Genomic DNA, 12,035 nt, shown 5'->3' with positions numbered 1-12,035 from the left:
CATGGGGTAAACCCTCCTGCTTAATTTAATCCAGCAACACAAGATTTATCCTGTGCAGTAATCTGTGAAAATGAGGGGCCAAGAAATATTTAAAGTAAAAATTAAATTTCTCAAAGTATAACAATAATTAGCTAACAATTTCAACTCCTTCCTCCAACCTTTTACTTTCTCTATAATACTAGTCCAATAAAACCCCCAATTAAGATTTACCAAAAATTCAAATTTTCAAAACCAGCCAGATGTCGAATCTTCTCCTTACATTTTCCTGTCTTTTCTTATTATGGATTTCTGTTTCACAAGTTGCTGATCGATAAAGGTACCTTTAAGAGCTTTTTTCAGGTAGTCTTTTCATGCTGGTAGCTGGGCAGTTCTCCTCCCAACTGTTCAATTTTCCCCGGTCTTATACTACCAAAGCATTGGATTGTGTCATTGGCTTTTAATATTGTCAATATACTCAATTCAAACTTGGAGTTTGGTATTTTTCAGGGTATAATTTAAACTGATTGGCCTAATTTGAATTTATCGTGTCATTTCTAGGCAACCAGCTACCCTAGCTACTGGGACAAAAAGGTTACATTATATCTTGTTCAGAACATTTGGTGCTGTCAGGTAGTTCTGCTAACTTTTAACTCTTAAGGTACAGTACACATCATATTACCAGTTTCCTGTCTGCTAAGCATGCCAGTACAACTCCTCAATCCCAAGCCTTGCACATTGGCCTCTTGAGATACTTTAATCAACATCCGCATCAAGTGACTCTCCTTTATCTATACTGCTAATCACATCCTCCGCTCTAGTCAACTTAGTCAAACAAGACTTCCCTTTCAGAAGTTAAAAATCACACTACACCATTTTTCATATGTAAATCACAAAACATTTTTTTAAAAGTCACATTCTCAGGTAAACTAACTTTAAAAAAAAAGTTGTGATTTCCAAAAAAGTGAAACTATCACAGTGTTTGAACAGATGAAAGACTCAACAAACAATCAAGGTATTTTTCAATGTATAATTTCAGTTACATCACACTGTAAACTTTTGCTATAAATTCTGTCTTACAATTGTGCCCTCCATGACCACCTGATGAAGGAGCGGCGCTCCAAAAGCTAGTGCTTCCAATTATACCTATTGGACTACAACCTGGTGTGGTGTGATTTTTAAACTTTGTACACCCCAGTCCAACACCAGCACCTCCAAATCTCCCTTTCAGAAATCCATGTTGACTTTGTCTAATCCAATTGATGGCTTAAATAGCCTGTCATTTGTAATAGATAATATTTTTCCTAGTTTTGACATTAGGCTACCTAATCTAATTTCTATTCCCTCCCGTTCTGTAAGAGAGAGCACTGATGACTTACATTTGCCACCCTCCAGTCTGCTGGGCTGGTTTCAGAATCTACAATATTTGGGAAGATGACAGCTGAAATACAATTCTCATGGCCAGCTGCTTTAGTAACCTGGGGAGGTCAAATACCAGGAACTGGGGGTTTATCAGCTTTCAGTCCCATTATTTCCTCCAGCACCTTTTCTTTGTGGCCAAGTTGGATTTCCTTTGACGTAACCATGTAGAAAACTAGTTGTGAAAACAGGCAGGAGGGGAAAGCACATGATGAAAGCATTAAGACAATAAAGCCCAAATTGAGAAGATGAACTCAATGAAAACACCTTTTGTTCTGTTTATTTCATCAGTTTTTGAAGGGGGGGGGGGGGGGGGGGGGGAATTAAGCTTCTCTGGGACAAAATGATGGTTAACTGAACTCATGGCCAACAAATCAAAAAGGTGTGGTGCTGGAAACAGAGCCGGTCAGGCAGCAGAGTCAATGTTTAAGCTCTTCATCAGGAATGAGGGGGTGGCCCAAGGGGGCCAAGAGATAAAATGGGAGATGGTGGTGCTGGGGGAGCAAGTAGCTGGGAATGCTGTAGGTGGATGGAGGTAGGGGGTGATAGTGATAGGTCAGAAAGGAGGGTGGAGTGGATAGGTGGGAAGGAAGATGGACAGTGCCAAGTTGGAGGGTTGGATCTGGGATTAGATGGGGGAGAAGAAATTAAGAAACTCGTGAAATCGACATTGATCCCATGTGGTTGGAGGGCCCCAGGGTGGAAGAGGAGGCGTTCTTCCTCCAGGCGTCAGGTGGCTAGAGTTCAGTGATGGAGGTGACCCAGGTCTTGGCAGAGTGGGAGGGGGAGTTGAAGTGCTCGGCCACAGGTCCCATAGGATTATTTGGTGCATGTCCCAGAGTTGTTCTCTGAAACCTTCTACAAGTTGGCATGCTGTCTCCCCAATGCAGAGGAGACCACATCAAGAGCAACAGACTCATTAGATGATGTGTGAAAGTAGAGGTAAATCTGTCAGATGTGAAAGGATCCTTTGGGTCCTAAGGAGGTGGGAATGGTGCAAGGGAAGGTGCCAGGAGTGAAGGGTGGGTTGGTGAGGGCTGTGGACCTAACAAGGGAGTCAGGGAGGGATTGGTCTTTCTGGAATGTTGATAGGGGTGGGGAGGGACAAATATCTTTAGTGGTGGGGTTGGTTTGTAGGTGGCAGAAATAGCAGATGATGATGAGTTGTATCCAGAGATTGGTGGGGTGGAAGGTGAGGACCAGGGGATTCTGTCCTTATTGCTTATATTTTTCAATCATGTATTATGCTACACTTCACATTTCAGATGACAGCCTATGAGTCAGCATTAAGGGGTGGTGGATAAAATTGGAGGAAGTCAGACTACAACATTGCTCAAAGCAGTCTGAATATTATGCAATAGGAATCTTACGGGATGGGGAGTGGAAGAAAGAATGCTATATTTGATCTAAGTCAACATGGATTTCTGAAAGGGAAGTCATGTTTGACTAAATTGACTGGCATGGAGGAGGTAATTAGTAGAATGGATAAAGGAGAATGCACACATTGAAAAGTCTGTCTCTGTAGTAAAACCATGTGATCTAACAGACAAACTAAAGGTGGTTCAGAATCAGTATGCAATAAAAAAAAACATCTGTATTTGGTAACTTGGCCACAGAAAAACAGAAGTTCAGTCAGATGGGTTAGTTCTGAGGCATATAACTTCCTAACTCAAGGCATTATCAAAGACTTCAAGAGAAAGAAAGAAAGCAAGATAAAACTTGGCAGGTTTTGGTAGGAACTTGTCAGATCAGAGGCTTCATGCATAAAAATTAAGTCCAATCCAATTTGTTTAGAAACCCAAACGAAGTCAAATTACTAAGTCAGCAAGCAAAAACACGAAAGAGAAAAAGCATTTCCTGCTATAATTATGCTCTAATTTCCTTTCCTGAATGCAATGTACATTTCTACATGTTCTGGCAGCTTTCACCCAAATGACTCATTTGCATGTGTAGTCATAGTATAATGACCATTAGTTTGGGCATGGGGTATCATAACAAACCCATACTCAGACACCCACCCAGCAGGGCATACCAGCTGTGGTCATATGATAAACTACCTTCTCTGTTAGACTGGAACATTTTAGGCATTGTATATTTTAAAAATATTGTCTGAAATATGCACATGTTGGATTAGTATTCTGTTTTGCAGCAGGAATCAAATACAATTTTATAAAGGATTCCAACAGAAGTCAGATGGCTGGTAGTGCAAGGCACATTTCAGCTGCATGATCCTTGAACTTCAGGATCCATGTGACCAGAAAGGAACCTCACACTACTAAGGCTTGAGAGCAGACGAGTGTGCAAACAGGTTCCTATAGACAGGATAAAGGACGAATACCTCGAATGAAACATTTGTTTGCATTTCACTGTTGTACAACATTTACTTGCATAACTGAGGCTGTAAAGGTTTCTATACGGAGAAAGGTGGAACAGAGCCAGGCAGAGTTGGGACAGAGTATTAGACAGAATTTTGTTTAGCCACTTTGAAAAGGTTGAGATTGTTTAAAGAAACATTAAGTTAAACTGCCTATTTAAATCTTATTGACTTGTATGGAGAATTAACCACCACAGATTCACCTCATGGATTAACTTTTGCATTTTTAAAATTTGTTCATTCCAAGATGCTTTAGGTTTGCTATAGTGTGAAATATGGCTGACTGGGCTAAGATATGGATTGAATAATTTTGTTGATTTGTTTGAAGTTTGTCACCATACAGGGAGATGTCAAGGAGAATTAGTGTAACAAGCTCAGGGTGATTCTTAGCAATCAGTCAGGAATGAGGGCAAATAATTTCCAGTCTGCTGCATGAATTAGAGATGACTGATAAAAATTGTGCATAGACAGCAAAACAAGTTGGTACCTGATGTTTTAACCATAAATAGCTTATTGGAGAGATTATTCAGAATGCTGGTCATTAGACTATAAAGATTCATCTGGCAGAGCAAAAATGAAGCCTCTGAACAATCTGACCTTTCCTCCATAACTTCTGTTACAATCCCCAGGGAAGTGTACTGTAAATAGAACTTTGCTATTCCTGAAGTTGTCGCAAATGTTAAAGTTTTTTTTTGAAAATGATACTCTGTATCCTGAGTCACCCAACTTTGAGACCAAGGTTGATAGAAATTATGGACCAGGCTGTACTAACAAGAGTTATTACCTGTACCTGGAGTCTAATTACTTAGAAGCAAGCAGAAAGAATTGTCTTATAAACTGAAACACTAATCCCCCTGCACAAACAGGGAAAACAGAACATTGGTGGGAAATAGAAAAATTGGAAAAACCAATAACTGCAGATGCTGTAAATCAGAAACTGCTGGAACAGCTCCGGTCTGGCAGCATCTGTGGAGAGAAATCAGAAAAGGATCGGAGGAAGAGTCATTTGAGTCAAAACATTAACAGGCAACAGGTAATGGGAACACCACCCCCTGCAAGTTCCCCTCCAATCCACTCACCATCCTGACTCAAGTATATCACCATTCCTTCACGGTCACTTGGTCAAAATCTTGGAATTCCCTCCCTAAGGGCAGTGGAGTCTACCTACAGCACAGACTGCAGTGGCTCAAACTGGCAGCTCAGCCCCACCTTCTCAAGGACAGCCAGGGATAGGCAGTATATGCTAGCCCAGTGACACCAGTGTCTCAAGTGAATAAACAATTGTGAATTTATTGCAGAGATTGTCAAGATTTGGCTAAATATATGTTACATCTGTGCTTGATAATCAGATTTAAATAGATTAAGGAAATACTTTTTAAAAAGATGGATACCTAGCTCATTATATTTCTAACTATCATATCTTCAATGAAGTGTGGTTTGTGCTGATTTCATAGAATAGAATCCCTACAATGTGGAAACAGACCATTTGGCCCAACAAGTCCACACCGACCCTTCGAAAAGTAACCCACCCAGACCCATTCCAATACCCTGTTACTCTACATTTATCCTTGATTAACATCCCTAACCTACATGTTCCTGAACACTATGGGCAATTTAGCAAGTGGTCAAGTCACCTAACCTGCATATCTTTGGATTGTGGGAGGAAAATGGAGCACTCAAAACCCACGCAGACACGGGAAGAATGTGCAAACTCCACACAGTTGCCAGAGACTGGAATTGAACCTGGATCTCTGGCACTGTGAGGCAGCACTAACCACTTAGCCACCTCTTTCTACATTAGAAATGAAGTGAAAAAATGGTGGCAAGCTACCAAATTGTTGACAGTTGTGCAAAGAGAAGGCTAACCACACAGTGAACCATTGTAATTACTTGTAAAAACAACTGCTAGGAGGGTACTGCATAAACTGTGGAAAACTGTTACAAGGTGCTGAGGGACATGAGTAAAATGGACACAAATGTAAATTATAGGAGAAAGTGAGCACTGTAGATGCTGGAGATCGGAGTCGAAGAGTGTGGTACTGGAAAAGCACGGCAGGTCAGGCAGCATCTGAGGAGCAGGAGAGTCAATGCTTTGCGCACAAGCCCAAAAAGAGCCTCATTCCTGATTAATATTTCGGCAGGAACCATCGACTCTCCTGCTTCTCGGATGCTGCCAGACCTGCTGTCATTTTCCAGCACCACACTCTTCGACAAATGCAAATTACGTTCATTACCCTGGAGGTTAGCTCTACTAGAAATGGAACTGGACTAGCTATATAAATAGTGATGACAAGAACAGGTCAGAGGCAAGAACAGGAATAAGTGGTGAGTAACTGTCCTGATTGTCCAAAGCCTGTCCACCATTTACTAGGCACAAGTCAGGACTGTGACAGAATACTCCCCACTTCCCTAGATGGGTACATCTTCAACACAAGAAACTGACACCATCCAGGATGAAGCAGCTCACTTGGATAATCAGCCATGATCACATTGTGTGACGCAGTGGGCTCAAAGGCCAGCCGGAACAGTAAGGACAAAGTAACCTGGAAGAAACAGTAATTAAGAATTGGGGAATGCTCTTGCAGCTATTTCTATTGGCCAACCAGCTCAGACAATTGGATGTACTAAATACTTCTAAACTTTTGTTTATGTGAAGGAAAGATGATTAAGGGATACTTTGAATCCTCTGTGTGGCCAGTTATGATAAATCTTGGTTTTAAGAATCACTACTTTGAAAGACAAGCGTAGACAACAGGAGCCCATTGAGCCTGCTCCACCATTCAATACAATCCAACTCCTGTTCCTGTTCCCTTCCCATACCCTTTGATCCCTTTAACCCAAAGAAAGGTATCTAACTTGGAAAATATTCAAAATTTGGCCTCAACAGTTTGGTGGTACAGAATTCCACAGGCTCACTACTCTCCAGGTGAAGACGTCTCACTGTCCTGAACGGCTTAGCCGGTATTCTTAGCCTGGGGTTCTTGTTCTGAATTCTCAGACACTGGGTTATCATTTTCTGACAACTCACTGATTGAATGTGGACTGAACAGAATGGAAAAATCAGCTGGAGTCAATTACTGACGTAGCTATTGTTAAAAACCTTATAATTTGCAGTGTGAGGGGAACAATGACATTTAGAAAAGAAAATATGTATATTTCTGAATGTAAGCAATCCAAGCATCTTGCCATCTAGAGAAAATGATTGAGTGAGGAATCAAACTCTTGAAATGATGTTACATTTGGACAGACTTATTTCATAAAGAAGGGAAGAATTTTCACAAGTCAGCTAACAGTATTCCATTTGAAGGTTGCATTGCGTTAGATTTTACAGTCATTAGCAAATAAACAAAGTCATTCATTACATTTGTACTTGTCTATACATTAATTGTATTGGAAAGTTTCCATTACCAAAAGATAAAAATCCCTACAGATCTCAAACCAAAAATCAGATGGAAGAATCCGAGTAATAATAAGAGATGGATTACCAAAAGAGACAAATAAAACAAAGCAAAGAGAAACAGGAATGGGACACTATTTATAAAAACAAAGTTAATTTTCAAAGCCAGTGAAATTGTTTGGCAACTTCTGTTTGCTGCATTATTCTATGTCAATAATGTCAATAACATTTCAGATAATTCAAACATTGTGAATTATTTTCCTTCTATTATAGGGAACCATCAGCTCTATATAAGGACATGAACATGAGAGATTGTAAGTTTGTAGATGACAAAATAGATGGTGTAGTGGACAAGGAAGGTTACCTCAGTACAGCGAGACGTTGATCAGTGGGCCAATAGGCCAAGGAATGACAGTTTAATTTAGATAAGAGAAGTGCTACATTTCAGTAAGGCAAGCCAGGGCAGGACTTACACAGTTAATGGGGAGAGTTGGCAAACAAAGACCTAGGGTGCAGGTACATAATTCCTTGCAAGTGAATTTGCAGCAAGACTGTGCTGAAAACAGCATTTGGCACAATCCCCTTCATTGGTCAGTGCATGGAGTATGGAGTTGAGATGTCATTTTGCAGATATACAAGACATTGGAAAGGACACTTTTGAAATACTGCATGTAATTCTAGTCTTCCTGCTATAGGAAAGATGTTGTGAAACTTGAAATGGTTCAGAAAAGATCTAGAAGGATCTTGCCGAGGTTGTTAGGTTTGAACTATCGGGAGAGGCTGAATAGGCTGGGGCTGTTTTTTCCCCAGGAACATCAGAGGCTGAGGGGTCACCTTAGAGAGATTTTAAAAAATCATGAGGTGCATGGATAGGGTAAATAGACAAGACTTTTTCCACAGGATAGGGAAGTTCAAAATTAGGGTATAGGTTTCAGGTGAGAGGAAAAAAAAAATTAAAGAGGGACAACTTTTTCATGCAGAGGGTGGTGCATGTTTGGAAAGTGCTGCCAGAGGAAGTGGTAGAGGCTGGTACAATTACAACATTTAAGACATCTGGATGGGTCTATGAATAGGAAGGGTAGAGAGGGGCCAGGTGCTGGCAAATGGGACTAGATCAGTTTAGAATCGCTGGTCAGCATGGACAAATTTAACCAAAAAAGGTCTGATCTGTGTTGTACAGCTGCAATTCTACAGCATTTAGTTTTCAGGACAGCTCAAATGAAACTAATTCCAATTCAAAATGTAATAGTCAAGTCAAGTATGCCTTTCAAGATTAAAACTAGTTAAGTGCTTTCCAAAGTATATGTATGAGCCAAAGCAACTGTCACTCAAATTTGGCACAGTAAATTTTGGATACTTGTGCTGTCAATTAAACTATTTAAGCTATTTATTCTGAGATTCTGTAGTTCTGGAGAAATTGCTGCAGATTGGAATGTGGCAAATGTCAGTATTTAAAGACAGAATGAGGGAGAGAAACCAGGAACTACAGAACTGTTAGCCTCACATCAGTAAAGGCAGGGAAGTGATTGCTGTGCCCCTGGCAAAGATATTTGTATCATCAATAGTCACAGGTGAGGTGGTGAAAGACTGGAGGTTGGCTAACGTGGTGCCACTATTTAAGAAGGGTGGTAGGGACAAGCCAGGGACCTATAGGCCAGTGAGCCTGACATCAGTGGTGGGCAAGTTGTTGCAGGGAATCCTGAGGGACAGAATGTATATGTATTTGGAAAGGCAAGGACTGATTAGGGATAGTCAGCATGTTGTGTGTGTGAAATCATGTCTCAAAAACTTGGAGTTTTTTGAGGAAGTAACAAAGAGGATTGATGAGGGCAGAGTGGTAGACGTGATCTATATGGTCTTCAGCAAGGCATTTGACAAGGTTCTAATGGGAGACTGATTAGCAATGTTAGATCTCATGGAACATGGAGAACTAGCCATTTGGATACAGAACTGGCTTCAAGGTAGAAGACAGTGAGATAGTGGAGGATTATTTTTCAGACTGGAGGCGTGTGGTGTGCCATAGGGATCGTGCTGGGTTCAATGCTTTTTGTCATGTATATAAATGATTTGGATGTGAACACAGGGGTATAGTTAGTAAGTTTGCAGATGACCCCAAAATTAGAGGTATAGTGGACAGTGAAGAAGGTTCTAACTACAACAGGATCTTAATCAGATTGGCCAATGATGAAGTTTAATTTAGATAAATGTAAGATGCTCCATTTTTGATAAGCAAATCAGAGCAGGACATATACACTTAATGATAAAGTCCTCGGGAGTTGCTGAACAAAGAGACCTTGGAGTGCAGGTTCATAGTTCCTTGAAAGTGGAGTTGCAGGTAGATAGATCGTGAAGGCGATTAGTATGCTTTCCTTTATTGGTATTGCGGCTGTACAGGACATTGGTTAGGCTGCTTTTGGAATATAGTGTGCAATTCTGGTCTCCTTCCTATTGAAGGATGTTATGAAACTTGAAAGGGTTCAGAAAAGATTTAATGATGTAGCCAGGGTTGGAGGATTTGAGCTATAGGAAGAAGTTGAATAGACTAGTGCTGTTTTCCCTGGAACATCAGAGGCTGAATGGTGACCTTATAGGAGGTTTATAAAATTACGAGGGGCATGGATAGGGTAAATAGACAAGGTCTTTTTCCTGGGATGGGGGAGTCGAGAATTAGAGGGCATATGTTTAGGGTGAGAGGGGAATGATATAAAAGGGATCTAAGGGGCAATGTTTTCACACTGGGTGGTGCATGTTTGGAATGAGCTGCTAAAGGAAGTGGAGGCTGGTACAATTAAAACATTTAAAAAGGCATCTGGATGGATATATAAACAGGAAGGGTTTAGAGGGATAGGGGCCAAGTGATAGCAAATTGGACTAGATTAGGTTAAAATATCTCGCCAGTATGGGTGAATTGGACCCAAGAGTCTATTTCTGTACTGTACATCTCTATGATTGTCTATTAAAGAATGGAATAGAGGTACATAGACATTTGGATAATAAATCGATTCAGCATAGATTTGAGAATGGGAAATTGTGCTTGACAAAGTAATTGATGTTGAAGAGGTTACTAACAAATCATATTTCTTTTCCTGTGCAGGTTGGTCAGAATGCAGATATATTGAATTCAGGTTCCACAAGTCACCGCTATGCAGGAGCTCAGGTCTGCAGGAATTCGAGGGAATATAGCTAAAAACAGATAAGAGGAAAGCCATTGGGCATCAAAAACCTTCTGAAAACCCATTGACAAAGTCCCCGACAGGAGGCCAAGTAGAAAAATTAAAAATGGTAAAAGTGCGATAGGAGTCAACATATTGATATGGATTAATAATTGGCTCATAGAAAACACTAGGAACACCACAGATCAGTACTTGGAGCCCCAGATGTTCATGATAAATCAATAAGTGATTTGGTGGTGGGACCAAGTATAATATTTCCAAATTGGCAGATGATACAAAACCAAGCAGGAATGTGTCATGAGGATGATGTAAAACAGCTTCAAGAATCTGGAAAGAGTTAGTGAAGGGTAAGGACATGACAGATAGAATATAATGTGGGAAAATAGAAAGGTGTCCCCATTTTGCTTGAAGAAACAGATGTGTAGCTTATTTCTTAAATGGCAAGAGGTTGGAAAGTGTAAATGTACAAAAAGGATGTGGGTGATTTGTCAATAAGTCACCAAAGGCTAACAGATACAGCCAGCATTCAGGGAAATTGATGAAATGTCACACTGTATTGTGAAGATAGGGGTACAGGAATCGTGAAATCTGGCTTCAGTTTTATAGCAGCTTGGTTTTTAGACAGTAACTGCATTATATGCAATTTGGCCTCCTGTCTTCAGGATAAAAATATTATTGTCATGGAGTGAGGGTAACCAAGGTGCATGAGAGCATGTGAGATAGCGCATGCACATGAGGTCAAACTGGGCCTGTATTCTCTAGTCTTTCAAAGAAAGAAAGAAAGAAAGAATGAAATCTCATTGAAACCTGCAAACGTAAAAAAGGGATAGACAGAGCAGATGCAAGTGAGATGGTTTCCCAACTGGAGAGTTTAGAACCAGGGACACAGTGGGTGGAATAACTCCGGAAGCCCAACAGGAAAGTAGCATTGTTCTTGTTGAACACCAACATTGTATGTCTCAAGTTACGTCATACAGTCTAGTCTCAGTCTGGGATAGGCCTGCAGATACATCTTTGGATTTTTTTTATTTCAAATTTTAAAATCAGCCTCTTCAGAGATGCTATTACCTACCTCTGGAGTAAATGAAACTTGAACCCACGTTTTCTGGCTTAGAGGTAGGGACACTACCACTGCACCACAAGGGCTCCTCTGGGCCTAATTTATTTTTTCCCATTTTATGTCTGAAGTGTTATCATACAATCCAACAGCTTTCCCACCACCAAATCACTAATTTAAACATTTGACCACCATGCAACCACCGGTGCCTGGGTCTGCATTTTTTTTATATCCAGATGTGTGATCATCCTGAGTGATATTTCCATCAGCAAACCCAGCATCAATTCAAAGAAATTTTGATATCAAGCAACCAGTCACATTGAAAATTCTCAGGTATAAACCAGGAAGTAAAACAGATTAATTATCCTTCAATTTTTATAAGTTTTGCAGGGTTCAAAATAAAGATTTGCAATATACGTGGCAGAACTAAAGCAATTTTTAAATAAAAATCACAAAACCACTGAACATTACACAAAGTAATATCTTGCAGGGCTTGAGATTGTTCAGCAGTATGTAAGACTGTTGTTTAAAAATCCAGTCTACCTTATTAAGCAGGTGAGACTTTTTCCAGAGGTTTGGAAAGTCTTTTCTTACTTTGCTTTTAAGCATATACTGAAGCCCAACGTGAAAGGGAAAATT

General features: G+C 40.3%; 1 protein-coding gene across 3 annotated transcripts in view; it reads right to left on the bottom strand.

The window, feature by feature from the left end:
* Window positions 1-12,035, bottom strand: part of LOC122559327 (carboxypeptidase M-like) — an 86,183-nt gene that overhangs the window by 38,028 nt on the left and 36,120 nt on the right. The window lies entirely within an intron of this gene.

This window comes from Chiloscyllium plagiosum, unplaced genomic scaffold, assembly GCF_037043375.1.
Source record: "Chiloscyllium plagiosum isolate Xiang-an unplaced genomic scaffold, Cpla_swu_hap1 HiC_scaffold_19, whole genome shotgun sequence".
Taxonomy (NCBI): Eukaryota; Metazoa; Chordata; class Chondrichthyes; order Orectolobiformes; family Hemiscylliidae; genus Chiloscyllium; species Chiloscyllium plagiosum.
This window is presented reverse-complemented; position numbering and strand designations above follow the sequence as displayed.